Raw genomic sequence first — 16,589 nt, 5'->3', positions numbered from 1 at the left:
AAAAAATAAATAAACAGATGTTAAGCTTTCAAATATATGAAGCACTCAGATATCCCTAAGTAAAACCATTGCCTAAAGAAGTCATCCTAGACTTCTTTCACATTGAGAATGAAAAGCCAGTCATGGCCTACCACTGCCTCAAAGAGAAATACATGTATAGGCTCAAAAGGAAAGACAGAGTTTGATGATCGCACTTACTCACTTCCCATAATTTTAAACTAATGACAGAAACCTTGGGGGGAGTTGGGGAGAAATGAAACATACCAGCCAGTTAAGTTAGAATACGAAGCCACCTATCTATAATCTCCATATAACAAGCCAGTTAATGCTAAATAATTTATATAACAGCCTTTCATCTCACCTTCTTTCAAAGGGGGAACTACTCCTCCATGAAGTAAGTATAAACTGATGTTCTTCTGCAGATTTACCACCTTTGATATACTTCCTTTTTTTTTTTTAAGGAATCTATAAAATCCCAACTCTCCTATTTTACCAGTCTCCTTTCCCTTGCCTATTTCAATAACATGTCCACCTGATCATAAAGGACTTCGTTTTCATTCTTTGTATTTTCCATTGCAATCTCCCCATACCTTTCAACAAAGCAGTGATTCTTGATCGGGGGATGAAAGATATGTGTAGTTTGAAAGTGCATACTCAATGTCATAATTTTATATTTATCAAATGGAAAAGAAAGACATATCTCAAGGTTTAGGGTATTTATATTCAACAAAACTAAAAATCTTCTTGGCCAGTGAGGATCTGTAAAAGACAACTGGGGGAAGGGGGTGGAGAAGCATGCCTGGATGGGAAGGGTTATCAACATCTCTATGGTAGGGTAAGATTTCTTATGGTCTCTCAAATGGAAGTTTATCATAGTGTATTGTTTATGATGGACAAGAAACACTGCAACAGAGATTAGTCCAGCTGTCCAATAGATGAAATTATATAAACTGAACTGAACTACAGACATCCATTTTCCAGACTTCTCTGGACTGCTCATCCTCTTAGAAGATAATGAACTAATGCCATATTGACATATACTGACCTTTTTTTCTAATATGCACTTCCAGAAAGTACCACCCATGCCCACTTAACCTCTAACTACTCAAAGATTCAGAAAAGAACAAACTATTTTACTTCAAAGTATAAATCTTGTTACTGGAAACTGTATCCTTTCAAGAGGCTCAGCTGAAGACAGACATAAACACATGTTATTGAAACACAAGATGGTTAGAAGCAGCTTAATCGAAATGAGAAATCCCTTGAAAATAAAATCATCAGAAGGCCTAAAATGAAAATCACCAACATAGTTTTTAAAAAAGAAAAATTTAAAAACTACCATGGAGACATAGTAAGACCCAGAGAGTCTCAAATCTAATAAAGAAATGGTAAATAAACATCCAAGGTGAATGTAATAACAATTTAGGGTCAGCAAGGGATCAGGATGTGGAAGGACATAGAGCATAAGAAATGGAGCTATTAACTTGGAGCCACTCAAGACATTTCCTCAAGAAGATCAAGATCCTAGGCCATTTTCTCTATCTTCACCATTCTCACTGCCAAATATGTGGCTACTCTGTTTTTGTTTTCCCAATTGCTTAAAGAAAAAGCACTCACACCTCAATCAGGGGTATGGACATTTGGGGGCAAACATGGCTGGTAAAGTGAGCCTTTCTTAATAAACAGAGAAAGTAAAAAGGCAACTATGAAAGCTAAAACCATGTACGTATATTAAGGGTCCAAAGGGGAAACTACAGAAATCATGTACTCATATGAAAGAAGAGAAGGGGAAAGGTAAGGAAGTGAGGGGTTGATTGAGAGGGAAACGCTACTGGGGGTGGGGGTGGCGGGGACCCGGGTACATTACCTGCTCATACTGCCGGGGTTGTTGCCAGTAAGGCCCATACAGCAGAGGGGGGATATTTCAGACAACTGGCGTCCCCAAAATAGAAATGAGGTACATGCACTTGACGGAGGGAGCTAGCGGGGTGCCCTCCTGGGTGGGGATGGCCAAGACGGGAAGATGCGGGGCGGGGGGGGGGGGGGGGTGGTGTGTGGATGCCCGGGTGGGAGCAATGTTAGGGCGGAAGCTACAGGCTGGAAGGTCCGACAATAACCTGAAGGAGAAAAGGAGCTGTGCCTCACCCCAGCGGGCTAAGAGAGGTGCCTTTACCTGCAGCGGCCGTGGGGGGCCGGTTCGCCCCTCTCGCTGTCTCTCCAGCACCAGTTCCCCCCTCCTCCTGCGCAACCTAACTTGATGCTCCCGCCCGCCCCGCATCTTCATTGGCTAAGCTCTACTGCCACTCACAAGAGGCGCAAGGACGCAAACCAGCGCAAAGGGTGGGACTAGGGAAGAGCTTCCCCCTCCCCCGCCACCACGGGTTAGGTTGAGAGCGCACGGAGAGGCCTATCCGGTTTCTAGGGCCGAGGCGAAGCCTGCAGCTTGCTTGAAAAAAAGGGGCCTGGCCAGAAGCACTGTCTCCTGCTGCGGGAAACTAGTCCTGGGGATTAAATTCCTTACCACCTACACTGTATTCTGCACACTAAAGAGCGTAAACCCGGGAGGGAAGGTTCCACACTATGCCAACTCCGCCTCCCAATGAATCCCCTTCCTTCTAGCAACCCTGTCTATCCCTTCTCCTGTAGTGACTATACCAGATTCCACTCCCCATTAAAAGGGGACAAATCTTCCCTCCATCATGGGAGTGAGTCAGCCCAGTTGCTGTTATATGAGGCCTTTTACTCCTAAAAGATAAACACTCTTTCTGCCACAACCATAATGCTGGTTTGTATTCTTGATATTCCAACCTTTGGGCAGCAGTATCACTTTCTAGAAAGTAATCCCAGGTGCCCTCTAGCAATTCCCAGACCCCACCCCTCCAAAACACACATCCACTCTTCACCCCTAAACCTGATCTCTGAGCCTCACATCACTTCTCTTGAAACAGCCTGTTTGACATATTGGCCAATATCCACTTTGCAATGCCACTTGAGACCACTCTAATTCCCAATGACACTAGTCAACTCCAGAATGATGGTACCCAAACTTTAATCCCTCAAAGTACACAACCGCTAAAATCAGCTGCTTACCTCCTGACTACTAGTTTCCCCTGAAATGAAACCAGTCTCAACACTGATATCCTGTTTTCTGTACTCTAGGACATAACTGAGGAAGGTCAACTTGGCCTCACCTCTATTTTTAAAGATCCTAGCATTACCACTACTATTAGGAACACCAATACCACTCCTTTAAACAACAATACTGTTTTCTCATTCACTCAGACTCAAAACCTCAAAGGCATCTCTGAAACCACCTCCTGTATCCATCATCCAATCATTTGCCAAGTCCCAGGGACTCTCCCGAAATATGTCACAGACAGATTTTGGAGCTGGCAAGGACTTTGGTAATCGTATCAAGTCAACCCTCTCGTACAGATGAGAAAACTGAGGCTTAGAGAGATGAGTGATTCCACTATGAAACTAAGAGGAAAGTTAGGATTCATCTATCTGACTCTCTTATTTCTGCTGCCACCTCTTTATTTATGCAATTACTTACATTAAAAAAAAAAAAAAACCTCTTAACTGATCCCTTCCCCTACGAATCCATTCTGCTACCAGATTAATTTCCTAAAACACAGTGAGTTCAAATCAGTCTCCTCCTTAAAAACTTTCAAAGGTTCCCTGTTACTTAAGATATAAATCTTAAGACTACATCTTGCCTTTCCAATCTCATTTCCCACTATCCTTCTACATATACACTGATAGGCTAGCCAAAAAACAAAAAAACCCAACTTCCTATTGTCATATATTTTTCTTGTAGCCTAGCTAATGCTATTGTCTTCAAATTATACTCCATCCTTATTTCATTTCTTTGCCTCATCAAAATCTTACCTCCTAAGATCTACATCAAATGCCTCTTCATTGTGTCTACATTTATTGAGCATAGAATACACTAACTAATGTGGAAATATTAGAGAACCAAAGGTGAATAAGACATAATCTCTACCCTCAAAGAACTCACAACACGTAGGAGTATATTTGGGTATATAAGTGGGGAGAGGTTGGAAAATAGGGACTACAACAATAGTGACAAATGTAAACAATCATAATACAAGATGATAAGTGCAATGAAATAAGCAGGGGGCTATTACAGGAATACAGATGAAAGGGACTTATTAACTTAGAAGGAAAAGGTTACCAAGAAAGTCATTTCTTGGGCGCCTGGGTGGTTCAGTTGGTTAAATAACTGCTTTCGGCTCAAGTCATGGTCCCAGAATCCTGGGATCAGGCCCCGCATCAGGCTCCCTGCTCCATGGGGAGCCCACTTGTCCCTCTCCCTCTGCCTCCAGCTCCCCCTGCTTGTGCTCGCTCTCTCTCTGTGAAATAGATAAAATCTTAAAAAAAAAAAAAGTCATTTCTTAAAAGATGAGGAGTTAACTAAGGAAGGTAAAGTGGGCTACAAGAAAGGAGTATTCAGGCAGTAGATATAATAAGGGCAAAGTTAAAACAAAGCACAGCAATGGCAAACAGCATGAGACTTGTAGAGGAAACTCTAAGGAACTCTAGTTCAGTCTTGCCCAAGTGTAAATCACAAAAAGAAATTAGATGAGCTTGAAAGGATAAGGTAAGGCCAGACCCTTCAAGGAAGCATTTTCTGATGCTCATTTCTCAACCACCGATGAGGAGCCACTGAAACAGAATGACAAGATCAGAACTGCGTTTGGGTTAGCTAAGTCTGGCTATTGAATAGAGAATGCATCCGGGAAATGAAGGGTCAGAGGACATAGAAGCAGTCAGGAGGCTGCTGTGGTAGTCCAGAAAAGAACTGTATAGTAGAAATTTCATTTTTTTTTTTCTACTCAGCAACAAAAGCCCCTTTCCTAATAGTAGGTAATAGGGGTAATAGCTCAAGGTAGAACTCTCAATGGAAGGCTGGATCTTACCTCTCACTGTGGACTGTTAGAGGAGATGGGAAATCAGAGTGGGGGCTGGAGGGAGGGGTCCCACTTCCTCTTCCCAGCAAAGACAGAGTACACACGTGACCTAGACTAGCTTAAGTGGACAGTCCTTCAGAGAAATTTGACTTTGCAGAGGTAATACAAAGATCCAGAACCAACCAATTAAACAATACTCAGCAGTAGCAGACACTAGAGTTCTACTACAGCATCCTAAATAGACTATTCAGGGGTACGACCTTGGACATGTTCTCTATCTCTAACCTCCCTTAGTTTCAGATCATTTTCTAAACCAGATTGTCTAGCATTCATATTGATTTTGTGAGCCACACAATATCTTTCTAATAAATCACCTTTCTGCTTAAGTTAGCCAAAAGATGATTTCTGTTGTTTGTAACCAAGAACCCTAACAAGGCGATTAGTGCCTGAATCACAGCAGTGTGGGTCAAAAGGTAATGATAAGTAAGGGACAGAGCTGAGTAACAAACATTTAAGGGATAAAAATGCATAGAATCTAGAGTTTAGAGAGAAAGATGACTTCAGCCATGTTGAGTCCGGCCACGTTGAATTTGAGTTGCCTAGAGCAGGCTAAGTAGTGATATTTGATAGGATATTGGATATATAAATCTAAAAGTTGGCTTGGTGATAATTTAGAATTCTCAATATCTAAATAGTAGTTTTAACAGTAGAGCTTACCCGGGGAGTATGTAGAACAGAGCAAGTATACAAAAAACTGCACCAATACTGTTGGGGAGACAACAGGGAATGTTGGGGTCTATGAAAGACTGAAGAATCCATGACCATCCCAAAGAGAGTAGCTGCTAGTCAGCTCTAGTTAAGTGTTGCCATATGGAAATGCACGTCCAAGGTTGAGCGAGAACTTCAGATTTTTCAAATGCCAGAAATAGAGTTTTATGTAAATCTAGGTTTTAAATGCATACAACTAATTAAAAAAAAAAAAACCAACATTTTGAACATTCCGCAGGCTAAACAAAACACTTAGCTGGAAACCCAAGTGTTGAGATTTTTGAGGTAGAGTGAGAAAGTTAAGGAGGAACCCAGGAAAACATCAGGATTTAAGAATCAGGGGTGCCTGGCTGGTTCAGTCAGAAGAGCATGAGGCTCTTTTGGGGGGCTGGGACAGAGAGAGGGGGAGAGAAAGAATCTTAAGCAGGCTCCATGTGCAGCACAGAACCTGATGCAGGGCTTGAACTCATCACCCTAAGATCATGACTTGAGCGGAAATGAAGAGTCAGATGCTTAACTGAGTGAGACACCCAGGCACCCCAGAACAAGCAACTCTTGATCTTGGGGTCGTGAGTTCGAACCCCACGTTGGGGGTTGAGATTATATACATACATACATACATACATACGTACACACATATATAAATAAATAAATAGGATTTGAGAATCTGAATAAGTGGGCACTGGGCTGGCTCAGTCAGTAGAGCATGCAACTCTTGAGCTCAGGGTTGTGAGTTCAAGCTCCAAGTCCGGCATGGAGTCTACTTAAGCGGGGGGGCTAAAATAGGTGGAGATTAAGGAGTACACTTACAGTGATGAGCACCAGGTGTTGTATGGAAGTGTTGAATCACTATATTGTACACCTGAAACTAATATTACACTGTATGCTAACTAATTGGAATTTAAATAAAAACTTAAAAAAGAATCAGAATAAGCTATACCTAAGTAGGTAGAGAAGGAAAAGCTAGAGAAGCAAACAGTGCAATGTCACAGAAGCAAACAGAGTAGAGAACTGTCGGGGGAAAGAGTGATCAATGATATCAAACAAAAGCAAAAATGTCTGACAATTTAAAATGTCCACTGGATGTAATAATTGAAAGCCTTCTGATCCCTACTTTTCATTGTCAAGCCCAAAGTAATCAGTTCCTTTTGAGCTTTCGTGCCATTTTGTTAAGTATTCTTTTAGGATAAGTATCTTCTACTTTATATTTTAGTTATACTTGTACATGAAAATATAATGAGCTTTGAAATCAGAGGGACCTGGGTTCAAATTTCTGTCCCACCAAGTAAATTAACCTTTCTGAGTCTAGTTCATTCTTCTGTACAAAGGGGAATCAAATTACAGGGCCATTAATGAAGACTGATGAAATACCTAACACAGTATTTGGCATATAAACACTATGTCCTAGGAGACAGTCAACAAATGTTGCTGGATAGATCGTTGGGGAAAAATTTTGGTTTTGCCAGTGTCTCCACCTACCTACCTAGGAGATGCTAGTCAGCCTTTGAGAGGATCACCAAAATAATTTGTTAATTTCAGCAGGTACTTGAATGTGCACTCAGGCTCTCTTCCTCTATATTAAATCTAATCTAAGGCAAACAGGAATAACTACATTTTAGATTCTAAAGTCTGAAGATTATGTTCAACTAACTGGCTTCGGTCAGCCTAAACCTGCTATAGATAGATGTTCTAAGTCAGAGTATTCAACCTTGAGTGGTAAGAGACCTAAATGCTCTCAGGGATCAAAAGAAAGGTCACAAAGATTTTAGAAAAACCACTCCCGCTCTCAAACACTTTTTTCAGATTACTTCCAGGACATCAGGATGACTTTTCTGGTTTTCCTTCTACTTCCCTGGCCACTTCTGCTTTGCTACTCTTCTCCTCTACCAGGCTTTCATTGTTGAAGTTCACAGAGGTTTGATCCTAGGCCCTCTTTAATTCTCATTCTACACTTTTTTTCAAGAATGTCTAATTTACATACATGGCCTCAACTATTACTATTTCCTTCAACAAATTATCTATATGTTTATATCTTTCCGCAAGATGTCAACCCTGAACCCCCAACCTGTACATCTACTTGCCCCAAGGCTTTTCTTGGTAGTGTCTCCAGTCTCCTATTTCTAGTATATGTGCTGCTGAAGCGAGCACTGTCTCCAGTCTCCTTAGCTGACCCACCTGTCCAACTCTTCCTTTAACAGGCTTATTTTTTTTTAAAAAGATTTATTTATATATTTGAGAGAGAGAGAGAAAGCACACTTTTGTGAGTTGGGGGAAGGGCTGAGGGAGAAGGAGAATCTCAAGCAAACTCAGCACTGAGCGCGGGCTCAATCTCACAACCCTGAGATCATGACCTGAGGTGAAATCAAGAGTCCAATGCTTAACTATCCTTTAACAGGCTTATTACCTCAAGGAGACTGGTTCCTTGGTAGTCTGTCTAGTCTCCTTCATCCCCACCACCACACATGCACATACACAAGGAGGGTAATCATTCTCCAGCATCTCCCATTCAGTCATGGCTGCAGAGACCAGAAAACCTCTTCCTCATGACCCATATCCATTATTTGAAAATCCTACCTTTACCTCCTAAATATCTCTCAAATGCATCCACTTCTGTCTCTACTGCCATTCTGGATCAATTTATTATCCTCACTTCTCTGAAGTATTGCAAGTGCCTTCTAACTGGTTCCTCCATTCTATTTAATTCTTACATACCCTTCAAAGTTCACTTCAACATCATCATTTCAAAGAAAAGCTTTCCCTGATGTTGCAGATAAAAAACAGCCAAATTTACTGAGTATACATTACATGCCCAGCACTGTTCTAAACAATGAAAATGCATTAACATATTTAATTTTATTAAGCCTGAAATAACTTTTTTTTTACAGATAAGGAAACTGAGGCACCAAGAGATTAAGTAATTTGCCCAATATCCCACAGCTAGTGAAAAGTGGTTCCAGGGGCGCCTGGGCGGCTCAGTCGTTAAACGTCTGCCTTTGACTCGGGTCATGATCCCAGGGTACTGGAATGGAGCCCCGCATCGGGATTCCTGCTCTGTGGGAAGTCTGCTTCTCCCTCTCCCGCTCCCCCTGCTTGTGTTCCCTCTCTCGCTGTCTCTGTCAAAAAAGAAATAAAATCTTAAAAAAAAAAAAAAAGGTGGTTCCAGATTCAAATTTAGGCAGTGTGGCTTCAGAAGTCACATTCTTAAATACTTTACTATACTATGCTTTAGGTTATATGCCCCTATTATAAATTCCCCTGTAATATCCGCAACTTTTTAGAGTAGAGATTGAATAACTCGTTATATAATTAATTGTTTGATCCCCCCCATTAGAATATAAGTTCCACAAAGGCAAGAACTGTGTATGATTTGTTCATTACAATATTCCCTTCGCTTATCAGGTGGGCATTTAATGTACTTTTCTTGGAGTGTATTTTCAACATCCAGCCAAAGGTGTGTGGGAGTGGGGCTGCGGAGAGGTAATGGGGAGGTTTCTGAGCAACAGCAAGGGCTTCTCTCCGACTGCAGATAGTAAACGGGCAGAGGCATGTTTCCTACCAGAAACATTCAGAAGAGGCATTTTAAAATCATAAGCATCTTCACTTTTTAGAACCTGGGTTACATGCAGTATACACAAGACTATTTTCCATGTATGATAATTACTGTTAAAAGTAATGAAATTTTAGTGATTTCCTTTAGGCTTGGGACCATAAAGCCTCAGTGGTGGCCAATTTAAAGCTGTGGCAAGAGACAAACATGACACTATACACATATGACCCCAAAATAGGGCGTGGATTCATTTTCAAGTCAGTTTCACTGTAGATTTTTTTCCAGTAAAACTCGAGAGTTTTGGCCTAAGTCTGAAGACAGAAAATAGGAGCCTAATCTTTGAGGATCACTGCCCTTAAGCTGACTTAGCTGGAAAAGTTCTTCTTCACTGGCACATGGTCACCAAGGTGAAAATAATATTCTGAGTTCCAGCTGAGGAATATCTAACTGGATCAATATATCCGCCTTGTATGATGCTACTTGTGGGCATCCAGCATAAGTAACAATATATATAAATTTAGGTAACAAAGTCCCATTCTCCTTATGGTCCCCCACCACACACACACACAGCATTCTTGCAGGCCCCATTTTAACTGGGCCAAGTATATGTACATTTGTTCAGCCTAACAGAAAAATGTAAATATTTACTTAATTATTTATGAGGTATTGTTTCATTGCAACATTTATGTTAAAAAAGTATATGTGGTGAAGGGAGGAGAAATATTATAAAGCACTTTTATTATCACACCCCTGCCTCCAGGCACAAAAAATGACCCCAGGGAGATGGGACTGATGAAAATTTAAATTTAGTGGACTAGTTTGACTTGCATTGGCTAAAAAATAGTTATTTGCAAGACTGACCAAGTGAATTTCCTCTGTATAGCTTAAAGTATTTCACATAATCTTATCTTCAAAATTAGTTAAATAAAGGAAACAAACTATTATTCTTTTTTTTTTCCTTTTAACAGAGATACAAAGACAAAAATAAATTTTACATTCCCAAGGTTCTTCAACTGTGAAAGGTACAGCTTTAACAGGCTACCGAATGCCTCCTTGTCTTGTGTGGTCAAAGACAGTTCTCCCACAGGGGTCAGCACTGAACTTTTCAATGGGGGAAGGCTGGATCATGAATGGAGTTTTGAAGTCCGACAGACCAGAGTCCTACTCCTGGCTAAGTTACCTAACCTCACAAAGTCTTATTTTTTCTCTTCTGTAAAATGAAGCTAAAATCACATATATTTCAGGGTTTACTCTGAAGATTAAAAGATAACGTACAATGTTTGGCACATAGTAGGCAAATGAAAAAGGAGTTTATTATTCCCTATCCAATAATTTCAAAGTATACCATTAAAGGTCTCTCTCAAAGCAAATCACTCCTTAGAGACTTGGCCGTGCTGGTCTGCTAAGCAGAATGGTGGGATACTGAAATAGATGTAAAAGTTTCACAATTAGAATAGCAGGACTGCTGGGCATGATAAAAAGACTCTGAGAAAGCAGTACAGCCCTTTAACCTTAAAACCATGGAAAAGACTTCAACCAGCCCTGGTGTCTAGAGCAACATCCAGGTAATTCAATTAATCATTTTTTGTGTTTGTAGGAATGAAGCCAGTGTCTATCTCATGGTACTCCATTTACTTCACAATGCCTACTGTGGGAACATACAGGTCTCCAACTGACTAGGCTGCCCCTTGATAGTTCACATGCCCAGATCCAACTGCCTCGACTCTTGACTTCCATTACTTTCAGGACAGCCATGAATGGAAGCAACCATTACCTATTTAAGGCCTCATGAAGAAGGTGCCCCCCCACCCCCAACAGGAAGCATACCTGAAAAACAGACAAAAGCACTACATTTTATAGGTGAATTGATATGTAAATAAACAAAGAGCTGACTAATGTGCTCAGCTCCCCAAAGGAAAAAAAGAATAACTAAATACTGAGTAGAAGCAATGAAGAAGAAAACACTGAGTGAAAGGTCCATGCTCATGGAACGTGGTAGCCCCTGTTTAAAAATCCAGAAAAATCTTCCCATTCAGTTTACTTAAGTAGCTGTTTTACTGCTGTATATCTGGTATCTGTAATGGAAAATGAAAATTATGTTCTATTAAGAAATTTTGTTATGATTTGGGCTCTAAATAGGCAGCTCAATTACTAAAATCACTGGTTTCTTCTAGAACCAACCAAAATGAAACTCCCATGTCATCAATGGGACAATGTACCTCTGAACATGTCCCAAAGGAATAATCCCCAAAGACACAGTGTATTCCCAAAGTTGGTAATGGAAGAAAAAATGAAAGCAGGATATTCCAAAGGTTTCTATAATGACCATGAGAGACAATTTGAAAAACCTGTAAGACTTTATAGCTCCTGAAGGTCCTTCCTCCCGGATGATATTAAGAATTCTGTTAATATATAACCTTTCTCAGGAAGATACTGACATAGGTTTAGGAAAATTACAGACTCTCAAAACAAAAAGGTGTTATTACAGAATGACAAATTACTAGAATATTGGGACATTACCAAAAGAATTATAACTATTACATTTAAATTGCTGACATACAGGGGAGAAAAAAGCACAGTCCCCTTATTACCTAGTAATTTCAGTAGTATGTCGTTTAATTATCTTTTTAAAATGAAATAAACATTGAAAATACCAAATGAAATGCAACTATACACAATAAATTTCTCTGGAAAGGTATAATTCAGGGATGTTTCATTCTTTTTTTTTTTAAGATTTATTTATTTATTTCAGAGAGAGAGCATGCAAGGGAAGGGGTAGAGGGAGAGAATCCTCAAATTCCCTGCTGAGCACGGAGCCCCACTCGGTGCACGACCCATGATCACGACCTGAGCAGAAACCAAGAGTCAGACGCTTAACCGACTAAGCCACCCAGGTGCCCCAGGGATGTTTCATTCTTTCAATGACAAAACCAATCTTTTCCTAATAATTATGCATAAGAATAAGGAAAGTTTAAAATTTGGGTTTTTTTTTTAATACTTTTGATTATGAGTGAGTCTGATGTTCTGGAAACTCTTATCAAATTAATGAGAATATACTTGGATAGTCTGAATTTGAAGGGGTTAGAACATTATCTAGATTGCCTTATGTCAACTCTACTGCTTGGAATATATTCCAATATATCTAGCCTGCGGAAGACAAATGTAGAGCAATTATCTATGCCAGTCTACTTTCTGTTTATGTCTGCTGTATTTTTTTTATTATATCGTAACATACATTGGTAGGAAGAAATTAACTGCTTTATTTTTAAAATCTCCTACTGCAATCTGAAGACAAGAATTAAGATATTTTAAAATTAGTCTAAAAAAAACTGAAAAGGGGGGCGGGGCGCCTGGGTGGCTCAGTCGTTAAGCGTCTGCCTTCAGCTCAGGTCATGATCCCAGGGTCTTGGGATCAAGCCCCGCATCGGGCTCCCTGCTCTGTGGGAAGCCTGCTTCTCCCTCTCCCGCTCCCGCTCCCCCTGCTTGTGTTCCCCCTCTTGCTGTGTCTCTCTCTGTCAAACAAATAAATAAAATCTTTTAAAAAAATAATAAAATAAAAAACTGAAAAGGCATAGAATTATCAGTCTAAAAAAAGATATTTTAAAGTTAACCATTTTCCTTCATGTGACATTAAACAACCAAGAGCCTAGTGAAGGATAGAAAGTGATGATAATAAAGAGGGCAAAAGAAATGTTAGCTACAGAACAGCTTCATGAGAAATCTCGGAGACTAACACACTTTGTAGTTTAAATTGAAAACATCCAGGCAACTACAAAGGGGCAGACTTATTTTGCAACACAAATACAATGAAAATCTTAAAGGCAATATGAAAGAGTGAGAAAACACAAAAAAGAGCTCAATTACAACTTGACACACTTGTACACACAAAACAAAAGAGAGGTTAAGGTGGGGAAAGGTTATCCAGGATAAAACTTAGAACGTAATAAACGATTAAATAAACCTTTAGGCAATAGTAAATGGTTGATACAACAGCTTTGTTATATAAAAATACAACTGTCCCTTGAGTACCAGGATACCAAAAGAACACATCTTGAAAACTAGGGTCTCTTTGAGGCCTCAACAAGACAGAAGCAAGAAAGGCACAGTGTCAGTGAATTAAAACAAAAAGCAAAGTGAACAAAACTGTAACAGAAGTTTGAAGGGAAGACCACCAACTTTGTGAGAAAAAGAATAAAAAATTAACTGACGAGGAGACATAAAAAGTTTTTAAAATATGAAACAATACTTTATCAATGAATCGACTGCTAATGGTAAAACAGTAAACACTAGGTTGGTCACAGTAGGTAAGTCATGCAAAGACCTGCAGATCAGGGACTTGCCCAAATGCAACTCCAGAAGTGGAGTGACTTTTAGGGGTAAAGATGAGGGGCCAGAAAATATATGTTTGTTTATTCCCCAGATATCAGGCTCAATGTAGGCTCAGAAGACAACTCTTGCAGGGCAGTGGACAAACAGTATCTTCAAAGCATTAACATTCATCTCAATGCTCTAAAAATGTTACAGCCTTTCCACAGATGACAATATCAAATCTCATTCTTTCAGTAAGCAAGTACAGTTCTTGGCACCCACAAATTAATCTTAAGTGGCAGTTTAGCTTTAAAAAAAAACTCACCCTTTTCAAAGGAGATGGGTACAATGGTTTCTTTTATTTTTATTTATTTTTTTTAAAGATTTTATTTATTCATTTGACAGAGAAAGAGAGCGAGCGAGCGAGAGAACACAAGCAGCGGGAGCAGCAGGCAGGAAGAGAGGGAGAAACAGGCTCCCCGCTGAGCAAGGAGCCAGACATGGGGCTCGATCCAAGGACCCCGGGATCACGACCTGAGCTGAAGGCAGACGCTTAACCAACTGAGCCACCCAGGCGCCCCATGGTTTCTTTTAAAGACTAATTCCCCTTCACCATCCTACCTTACCAATGGGAAACTCTATCTTATCTATCAGAGCCTTCGTATAAAATGTCAGATTTTTTTTTCCTCTTATAACCAAAACTCTGCAGTGGTGGTGACCACAACACCAAGATTCTTCCACCCCATCACCTGGTGGTGCTGCAGAGAAGACTGTCCCAGAAAATACAACATCTGTATTTCCTGGTGATTCACAACCAGTTCAGTAGATTTCTATCTATTGCTATCATTTTTTTTTAAATTTTTATTTATTTGTTTATTTATTTGTCCAGAGAGAGAGAGTACAAGCGGGGGAGCGGCAGGCAGAAGAGAAGCAGGCTACCCACCGACAAGGAGCCTGATACAGGGCTCGATCCCAGGACGCTGGGATCATGACCTGAGCTGAAGGCAGACGCTTAACCGACCGAGCCACCCAGGCATCCCTATTTCTATCATTTTCTGTCCATGTCTAAATAAATAGATTTTATCGATTTGGGAACTGACAAAATCAAAAGATCGGATGCACAGGATAGATCAAACACTGGCAAGGTGTGAACTGTGCAAGTATCCATACACTGCTCCATCAAATCCCTGATCTCAATCCATTACTCCTCTGCTACTTCAGTTTTAGACCTTCCCCCAGGCCTGTCTCTTCACCCACGCCTACCCTCTCTTTGGCCAATGTCCTTCATCGTGCCTTGCAGACCCACTGGCATGCGTCTCTTGCAACCCAGGTCTTCTTAAATAGAAAATGTTTTCTTTATAACTCTCTTTTAAGGGGTGGATAAGTCCAAAATACCACAATTTGTTCTGAAGCCTGTTTGATGAGCACTACAAATGAAATTCATAAGCAGAAGACATTAATTAACTAACAGAGGACCTTATTCAAATCCCAAACTCACCTTCTAGCATCTAAAGTGTCCCACACCAGATAGGACCTCAGCCGACTCTAAGAATAACCCAGTCAGAGAACCCTGACCGAACTGAGAGGCTCAGAACAACACGAAGAGTAAACAATTTCTGGATTCTGGTGTGAGAGTAGGATGCAATAGACATTGATAACGCAGCTCCTCTGGCTTGAATTTGGGGCAATTCCATTAGGACAACTTCTTAAGTCTTCGACTCCTACCTCACTATTCTTAGTCACTTAAAAAAGATTGGTCCGCTAAACATCTATATGCCCATACACCTCCACTATACACTTCTTTTAAGACCTTAATCACTTTAGGACTGCCCCTTAAGGGCAGGAGCTGCTGCACTTGCACAGCTGCTGCAATGGCTGGAAAATTTCCTGCGACACTAGAGACAGGTAAATAAAGAAATTGCATTCGCTCCGAGGCAGGGGGAGGGGTCTTCTGTTAGTGAAGAGTTTACATAATGCAACAGAAGACCAGTAAGCTCTGCAGACCTGTCAATGGAGATGCAAAGCTTGAGCTCCTCTCTTCCCACCATCTCTAAACACTCTCCAAAAGCCTGATCTTCCCTCCCAAAGACCCACAGAAATTACACCTAATAATGTATAACAAGGTACACACCCTCACCCCAAGCTTTCCTACACACCTTTATTATTAAAAGAGAAAAAAAACCCTAACCTCCCACTTCTGAGACCAAAGTATGGAGTAACCAAACGGAGCCGGGGAGTTTTCTCTCCGCTGAAGAGGCAAGGAGAACAAGGAGCTGCCTCAAAACTACACCACGCCCAGTAATGCAATGACAAGCCCTAAAAACCCCACAGCGGCGGGGCAGCCCCCTTCGCGGCTTGGCCCAACTCGGGCCCCGCGGCCCAGCAGCCGCCCTCTCCCCCGGCCTTTCACAAAGAAGAATGGTTCAGTCCAGAGCATCACCCAGCACCTGATCCCTCACAACTGGGGGACGGGTAAGAAGCGGGGGAGCGAGGAGGAGAATGAGTTACTGAAACCAATTCTAAGACCTTTAGTTTTGCAAAGACTCTTGGACCAGCACTGATGAGCAGGCGTGAGAGGGAAGCCTACCTGAACAAGTCCTGGTGCTTCCTTTCCAGCCAGCGTTTCAACTCACCCTTTCGGAGAACAAGGCGCCTTCCGGCGGAGCATGGCCAGCCCTCGCCTCAATCTAGCTTGCTGGTAGTCCATTCTCCCTCGGCTCCGCCCACCTACGCGGCCACCCACCAATGGCAGGGCTGACGCCCGGCCTCTTCCAGCAAGGTAGTGTGAGTGCCATCCAGGAAGTCTCTCCAGGGTGGGAGGTCCTAAAAGGCTGAGAAGGGTACGTAGGCAACCACAGATATGCCTGATTGAAAATAAAATCTGGCGGCAGCTTGTCTTTGACTGCTCAGTTCACAGGCGTTCAGGCCTCTCGGCATCTTTTTTTTTTTTTTGACCCCCGCCGGTGGGGGCGCTCTAAACTAAAACATTTAGTTACCTGTTTGGGGAAGCCATCTTGGATCCGGCCAGTGCC

General features: G+C 41.3%; 1 protein-coding gene across 6 annotated transcripts in view; it reads right to left on the bottom strand.

The window, feature by feature from the left end:
* Window positions 1-16,253, bottom strand: part of CHD8 (chromodomain helicase DNA binding protein 8) — a 60,687-nt gene extending 44,434 nt beyond the window's left edge. For 2 of the 6 annotated variants that reach the window (XM_027572812.1, XM_027572808.1), the window contains exon 1: window positions 16,145-16,253. The gene's annotated coding sequence lies outside the window, so the exon portion shown is untranslated. Of the gene's footprint in view, window positions 1-2,173; window positions 2,252-16,144 lie in introns of those variants that run through there. The other 4 variants (XM_027572814.1, XM_027572809.1, XM_027572813.1 and 1 more) reach the window with 4 other exon arrangements.
* Window positions 16,254-16,589: the final 336 nt, after the last annotated feature.

The sequence above is a fragment of the Zalophus californianus genome, chromosome 6, assembly GCF_009762305.2.
Source record: "Zalophus californianus isolate mZalCal1 chromosome 6, mZalCal1.pri.v2, whole genome shotgun sequence".
Lineage (NCBI taxonomy): Eukaryota > Metazoa > Chordata > Mammalia > Carnivora > Otariidae > Zalophus > Zalophus californianus.
This window is presented reverse-complemented; position numbering and strand designations above follow the sequence as displayed.